Source organism: Branchiostoma belcheri, unplaced genomic scaffold, assembly GCF_001625305.1.
Source record: "Branchiostoma belcheri isolate BF01 breed outbred unplaced genomic scaffold, Haploidv18h27 scaffold871, whole genome shotgun sequence".
NCBI lineage: Eukaryota > Metazoa > Chordata > Leptocardii > Amphioxiformes > Branchiostomatidae > Branchiostoma > Branchiostoma belcheri.
The window spans coordinates 2,342-9,589 of NW_017804544.1; the positions used below are offsets into that span (position 1 = coordinate 2,342).

General features: G+C 45.8%; 1 pseudogene; it reads right to left on the reverse strand.

The window, feature by feature from the left end:
- Positions 1-877: 877 nt before the first annotated feature.
- Positions 878-7,243, reverse strand: LOC109487301 (annotated as a pseudogene).
- Positions 7,244-7,248: the final 5 nt, after the last annotated feature.

Below are 7,248 nucleotides of genomic sequence, written 5' to 3' on the forward strand. Positions count from 1 at the left end.
AACAGTGGATATATATGATCAAACAACTTTGGATAACTTTAAACATATGTTAATAACAGGAATATATAATACATACAGTAACAATACATGTAGGCAAACAACTTGAAATAATTTTGTACATATCATAATGATAGTAATCATGCTCTTTACTTGACATTCAGTCAGACAGTATGATTATACATATAACGTTGGATGTCTCTCACACACAAATTACTTCGTACAATATGTTAACAATGTTATAAAGTTTCTAGAAATATCTGATACTAATCGGAATATACACTGTACACAACAAATATCCATGTGACATTGATATCATTCAACATGTTGAAGGTTGTTTGTTGGTTCAAAAGTCTGACCATTTATGGCCATCAACGTTTGGGAGATAATCCTAGAGTACAAATGTGAATCATTATTTGTTTTTTTATTTGTTTATTTGAATTTTCAACAAAGTGAATGGGAGGGCAAAACAGGTGCATATGCACCTTTTCAAGTTGCTATCCCCATACAAAAAAACAATGAATGTGTGAACACACATGTAAAGCAACAACAAAATTTACACAGTCAATTACAGAAATATATGGAAATACACAAAACAGGCAATAAATATAATAAGTATAATAAGTTAAGAATAATTAAAATTTATCTTATAATAGGTGAGAATGAATCATGTTGATACAAGAACTTAGTATGTGTGCCATCGGTTTTCCCCTGCGACGAAGAAACATTTTAAAATTTTGATGTGGTATTCAATCAAATCAAATTTATTCAAAGGCTGAATTACGTCCAGTTGTACATGCAAATTCATTACACATTTATTTACATTTATTTACACAGGCATTAACACAAATATCCACATCATTATTTACAACGACCTTAACGTACTGTGTCTAAGACAAATAGTGACTGTTCAGGAGGTAGGTCATGTATGGGACGCTACTCTGTTTGTACCGCTAGACCAGAATCATCGACGGCAAGACCACAATACCCCTAGAACAGAATCATCAACCACAAAAATTTCAGACAGCCTTTTCCCAACCATGACCGCGGAATTTCATACGACACATATACGACCAGCCTCAAGAATGCCATCAATATTCTGCAATATCGTACAATGATCACACGACGTATGTGGCCGGATCATTGACAAAATAAAATTACACGGTGCAGTCGCCGCATGACAACGTGCCATCATCAGCAGGGCAGGTCGGCAGGCAGCTGACATGTAGAATCCTGCGGCACACCTTGCACCTCCCCATCCTTCCCAAACGCTCGCCCTGCCCCTGTGCGCAGCGGCAAACCAGCGAGACGCGTTCGACCCTCGCTGGGCCGGCCCTCGCGATGTAACCGTGCAGTCGTGGAAACGGTGTAAGCTTCTCTTGTTTGAAGCACATCTCCAAATGGCTCCTCATTTTCTCGTCATCATACACGACCCTGGACACATCTTGCCCCTCCGCGATGTCCACTGCCCAGGCGATGGCGAACAGTCCACAATCGACAGCATTCGTCTGCCTCTGTACGGTCGGTCTCCTAACGGACAGCACGTGCCTCTCTCGGTCAGCAAACGCGGCGTAAACCTGACAAAGCTGAATCTGCAGAGATGTGGTCATGGTGGTGCCGAGGCTGTCGTACAGACACACCTGTCCGTCTGTGTGAGATGACAGAACCCAGTGCTGGGCTCTGTTGTTGTGGATTTGTAGCCCATTTTCCATCATCTTGGAAAACCCGTCCTCGCAGAGGCCCACCGCGGGCTCCTCTAGGCCTCGGAGTGCCGGGTACTGGCGGCGGAGCAGCTTCTGGGCGGCCTGGATGTGATCGTCCGTTAGCATCTCTCCGACTGTCAGAACCCTCCTGTCAAAGATGGTTAACGTGAGCCCTGGCACCCATACTTTAGGCGATGCGGTTTCAGCCTTGCCCCGAGGAGTATGGATATCCGGAGCTAACCTACGTTCTCTGACGCGTTTTTCTAGACTCTCTGGCCTCTTGGCCAGAATGGATGTTACCTTTCCGTCTGTCAGTTTGGAAGGCTGATTGATAGGTGACGTCACTGCTTTTGCCTCTGGGTTATGCTGTTGTCTAGTAACCTGGTGTTGTTTGGTTTGATGGCTGTCATGGCTGTCCGACAGTCCTTCTGACCAGGAGCTTGATGCCACCGCCACTGAACCCTCCGCTCGACATCCGCCGTCCGTGCTGTTGTTTTGGGCGGCAGGACGAACCTCAATGACGCGGTGGCGGGCTTGGGCTGTCTTGGACACACCGAGTTCTACTGCTGCAGCATCCGGAACATCTTTGACAGCCGGGACAAACTCGGGCTCTGTGGGGAGGTCCGCATCCTTCACCCTGTGCATTAGACATTAGAATTTGTGAAATATTCGGCATGAAGAGCTAGCTGTGGGCCATCAACAGAAACATAACAGTGGGAGTGGGGAGTGGCCCAGACTGGGACAAGGGTTCCTACCTGGAGAAAACAACTCCACTTTACTCTACTTACAGTGTAATATATATCACAACTAAATCATTACCTTCGAGGTGCAATTGCACCAAATTCTAGGGGGCTCCTTCGCACATCTTCGACACCTCATGTACCACTTTCTTAAAGGAAATCTCGTACTTACCTGCAGTTAAAGAGTGTCTTTCTCTGCAGCCACAGTTTCTCGGCTTTAATCTCTACTTCTGTGATGCTGTCATGAAGCTTGTCCATTGCGTCATCACCTAAGTCGATGGGAATACCTCAATAAGTTTCAAGGGAAGAAACGCCGTTGGAACAATATTTTGTAGGATGTAAGTTTGTCGTTGCATGCAAAATTTACAGCTTACTACAATATTTGCGACGAGATCTTTATGTGACGAAGAGATTAACAGCCCGCTTTTAAGCTGCCAAGACAAAACCAAGATTCTAAGATAGGAAAAAGATGTGTTTATTTGTTTGTTTGTTTAGAGTCAGACGTCTATTTGAGAGCTAAGACCACGCTACCTGTGACAGGTACTTCTTCGAAGCCGAAGAAGGCCGTGAAGCGTTGCCACACACCCCGGATGAATTCCTGGTCCTCCTCAGGCATGACGTGATTCCGCACATCGGGAAGGGCTCTGTCGATGATGGCCGTAGCGACGTTCACCAGAATAAGGATTTGTATGCAAATGAACCCGAAGAAATAGATGGGGCCGAGAATTGGATTAGCCTCCTGCAGCTTGTGGAAGTTGAAGGATCCAAGAGACATTTGGAATAATGTGGACAAGGAGTTTGTGAATGTTCTGGAAAAATAAGATAAAAGATTAATTGGATGACGACTTTATTGTACTTTATCATACTTTATTTGCCACACAGTAAAGTATGATAAACAAAACATGATAAACAAATACAGTTGACAGATGCAAAAGAAGAAAACTTACTATCACTAAGGTTACATAAATTCAACTTCTCGCTTTTCAGTTATCGTTAATGTAATTATGATCTTCCAAAATAATTCGCAATTGGCTGCGCTACATAGATTTCCTTACGTGTAGTCCTTCATAATAAGGCCAAACGTGAGGTAGGTATAGACGCCGAATGCTGATAGTATGATGAAGAAGTAGATGATGAAGACCAAGAACTCCTCGGCCATCGCTCGGAACACGGACGCCAGCTTGGCGAGGAACGGGTTGAACCTCAGCAGCCGCAGGAGCTTCAACATGCTGACGAACGTCAGGAAGGAGAGGAACCATCCGTACACCAGGTTCATCTTCACCATCGATCGGGAATGTAGAACTACATATTTAAATGAGAGAAGAGAACACTATAGTGGTAAGACATTTCGAGACAACACGAATAATGAGTTTATACATGAAGGAATGATATTTTATCACCATATTGTATCATCGTTGACAACAAGTTTGATGGTTTTCCTCTTCAAGAGATGTTTTTTTATCTCTGTGTTGTAAAAGATTTTCGTCTGAATGAGTAACTCACCTTCCCCATCTCGGATCGCCGTCAGCGCCTTGGAACTGTAGCCTCTATTAACGCCGTACAAGGCGATGACAGTGAATGCTAAGAAGAAGTTGAAGATTTCCACAACGTTCCACAGGTCCTTCAGGTAGGCCAGGCCGGCTGCCCGTGCAGCGTTCACCTCTTTCCACAGTGTGTAGAGGAGAATGATGACGTAGACGATTTCCAGCAGGACGTAGATGTACCCGATCGTCCCCGGCTGTTGATGAAACCGGAAAGTGTGCAGGTGGTGTTGGGTGAAAACTCCGGCCGTCTCGGAGAATTCAAACACCGCCGTCAGCGATGTGAGCATGTCCGGGTTTCCGTTGTAGAGCATGACTTCCAAGAAGATGACTCTCGTCCGCTTGTCTATCCAGCCGTCGTCCCTCAGCTCGGCTAGGATGCTGCGCATCTCGTCTGCAGATTTTCCCAGCTGCACAGCGAAGCCGTCTCCCCAGTATCGTGTCGTTACACCGTAGATGGGGAGACTGAGGGAGTCGCCGGGGTGGTAGTTCCAGCCAGTGTCCCCTGGTTCAACCTCTGACGTATTCGTGACCCTTTCCCATCCCTTCCTAAACGTCCCGGTCTCCTTTGTGTGTTCGTCATACCCCGATGAGCATTCCTCAAAGTCATGCTGTACTGCCACAGGTACCGTACAGAGCCCTAGGATGGCAGGAGAAGGGATAAGAAGACATGTCGGATTTCTGCATTAGCGATCAAAAAGTCTCGAGATTTTATGGTAACTATCCAAATCTGAAATCTCGAAATCTAAAAAAACATCTCTAGATTTTTCTGTAAACATCGCCACGTTAGTAAATTGTGCCATTTTTTCTTCGCGTTATGTTTGCTCTAAAATTGTGGTACTATACAAGGAAGTTAGGATCATGTTGTATGATCAGTCGACTTAGAATGTCCTGTGAAAGGTGGTTCCACCGACCTGGCTTTACACGGCATTGCATGAGACTTGGCGGGGAGACCAGGACCGACTGCACGTCAGCCGTGAAGCCTTTCTCCCGCCAGTGGAGATGCCCGCCATTGTAGGACGTGTCCGGGTAAAAGCTCTCCAGAGCGGTCACGTTTAGCCAGGACCAGAGAGAAGCGGCCCCTTTGACCTGTGGATTGATAAAGAATCGTACCTTTTACTTGTCTGTTGATACATTATTTAGTTGCCCAATCTCTACGCATACATATATAGGAACTTCTAATGATTTAGAATGATTCTCTGAGGAAGTACCTTGGTTAGAGATTGCACAAAGCTGTTGGTCGCGCTTTGTGTCTGGTGGAAGGCCGGAGTTGTCTTGTGTTGCGCGTCGGCGATTATGACTAGGAGGAGAAGGCTCAAACAATACCACACGATGCCCCAAAGAACGACCCTAAATCTCCTGTCCCTGTCCTTCCCCATTCTCGCTTCTTTGACGTTCAGAAGGGACATCATTGAGAGTCTTTCCATTTTTCTCTCCTTGCGAAATGCGACGCCTTTTTATTAGAAAAAGAATAAAGAAACTTAATCTTGGTGACAAATGATAAAAGAACAAAATATTCTCTGAAAGCAGGGTCTGGATATAATGAGTTTGCGACTGGGTAAACAAAATATGTGTTAGAAGTTAATTTACTTTTAGCCAAACCCTTACACATCGCATCGCTTTGATATGCCACTTGGAACACCATGCCTAGAATATACGTTTTAGAAAATGACATGGTTAAGCTCATTATTGTAATGTAATTAAGTGTTACATTTTGCATCTCTGAGAGATGTGTGAAAACTCACAGTCTAAACCTGCCCTCATTCGTGAAGACACAGCTTCCTCCTCTTGTGAAAAAAATTCTGGCTTCTCTTCGAAAATCTGCTTGATAGCCTGCGTCTTTCGAAGTGTTGAAAAGAAGGTGGCAAGCAGCATTATCTGTGATATAAAAATGCTATATCTGAATTCATCTGCACATTAAGTTGTGGCAGACACACATGTAATACAAGAAGACGTACTCGTCAATTTACAGAATAATTCACAAACCCATGTGTATGGTATCGCAAAAACGATTAAAGCTATCTATATTAACACTATTGTTATTGAAGGTTCTTACTAACATGTACACAAATATTAGATGGCTTAATGTATCGTTTATCCACCTTTATTGGCTGCGAGAACAAGGTGTCCACAAAAAAGGTGGTGAAGTACGCAGACAGCCACCTCTCTGACTTCTCCTTGCCCCACTCCAAGCTGTACAGCACGGTGAAAGCAGCTGAACCGACGGCAGACAGCACCACCAGTACCCAGGCCACGTACTTGCACCAGTGTGGCAGGCCCTTGGTTGGTCTCTGTTGCGTGGTTACCTCGGGTCGGTCGCCCGTCTCCATGTCTCGGACCCGGCTGTCCCCTTGCTGCTCGGTCTGCTGTACTGGAACAGCAGAACTATCGCCAGGACACGGGAAGGCAGGTGATGCTGGACATGGCTCCCGTGTAGACTTCGTTCAAGGTGAAGGAGAACGGACCCAGGTTGATGGCCTGCACGACCTGGGTTTCTATTTCGTCTCTCAGCCACATGGCGCTGGACACCATGGACATGAGGAGTAGACTCAGGCAGCAGCCAAGCCTCTCGCTTCGGGTGAACGTGCTACCTGCAAGGGAAAAGTGAGGTAGAACAGTTAAAACAACGTAAATATGTATGTTTTTATTTGTATACATACACTGCAGGCAGGGTTATACTCGTGGATGGCTAGGCAGATCTCGATATTGCACCACACATTACACATTACAAAACAACCTACATCTCTATTAAACTGTACCTTCAGGCATGGTAACGACGGACAGAAAGAGATGTTCGTCTACCAGGATAGTCCGCAGACTTGCCGGGAACAGGAACCAGAAGGATCGCAAGTCCTCCTCGGAGGCGACAGGAAAGGTCTTCACGACCTGCCTGTCCCCGCGGTCGGCTGCCAGCCACTCCCCGCAGAAGAAGTAGGACCTGTCGTTACGAAATTAAAATGAACAGATGGAGATATAATAAACTGTGATAACATGTGGACTGGCATAACTAACTAACTAACTTGTCTACGAAGGGAGCCCGTCCAAATCCCGATAAGCCTGGACATCTGGATAAATCATGGACGGAGTGGAACAAACAGCTGAGCGACCCACTAGAAAGCAACGGCAAGCTCCACTAAACTCACATTTTCCCGGTGGTGAGATCCTGCACGGCTGCTCGGTCCACGTGCCACGCCGCGCGGCTCCCCTCCCCACTGTTGTCGTGCATGAGCTGCAGCAGCTCCACGGTACCCAGATGTTCTGCTGTGC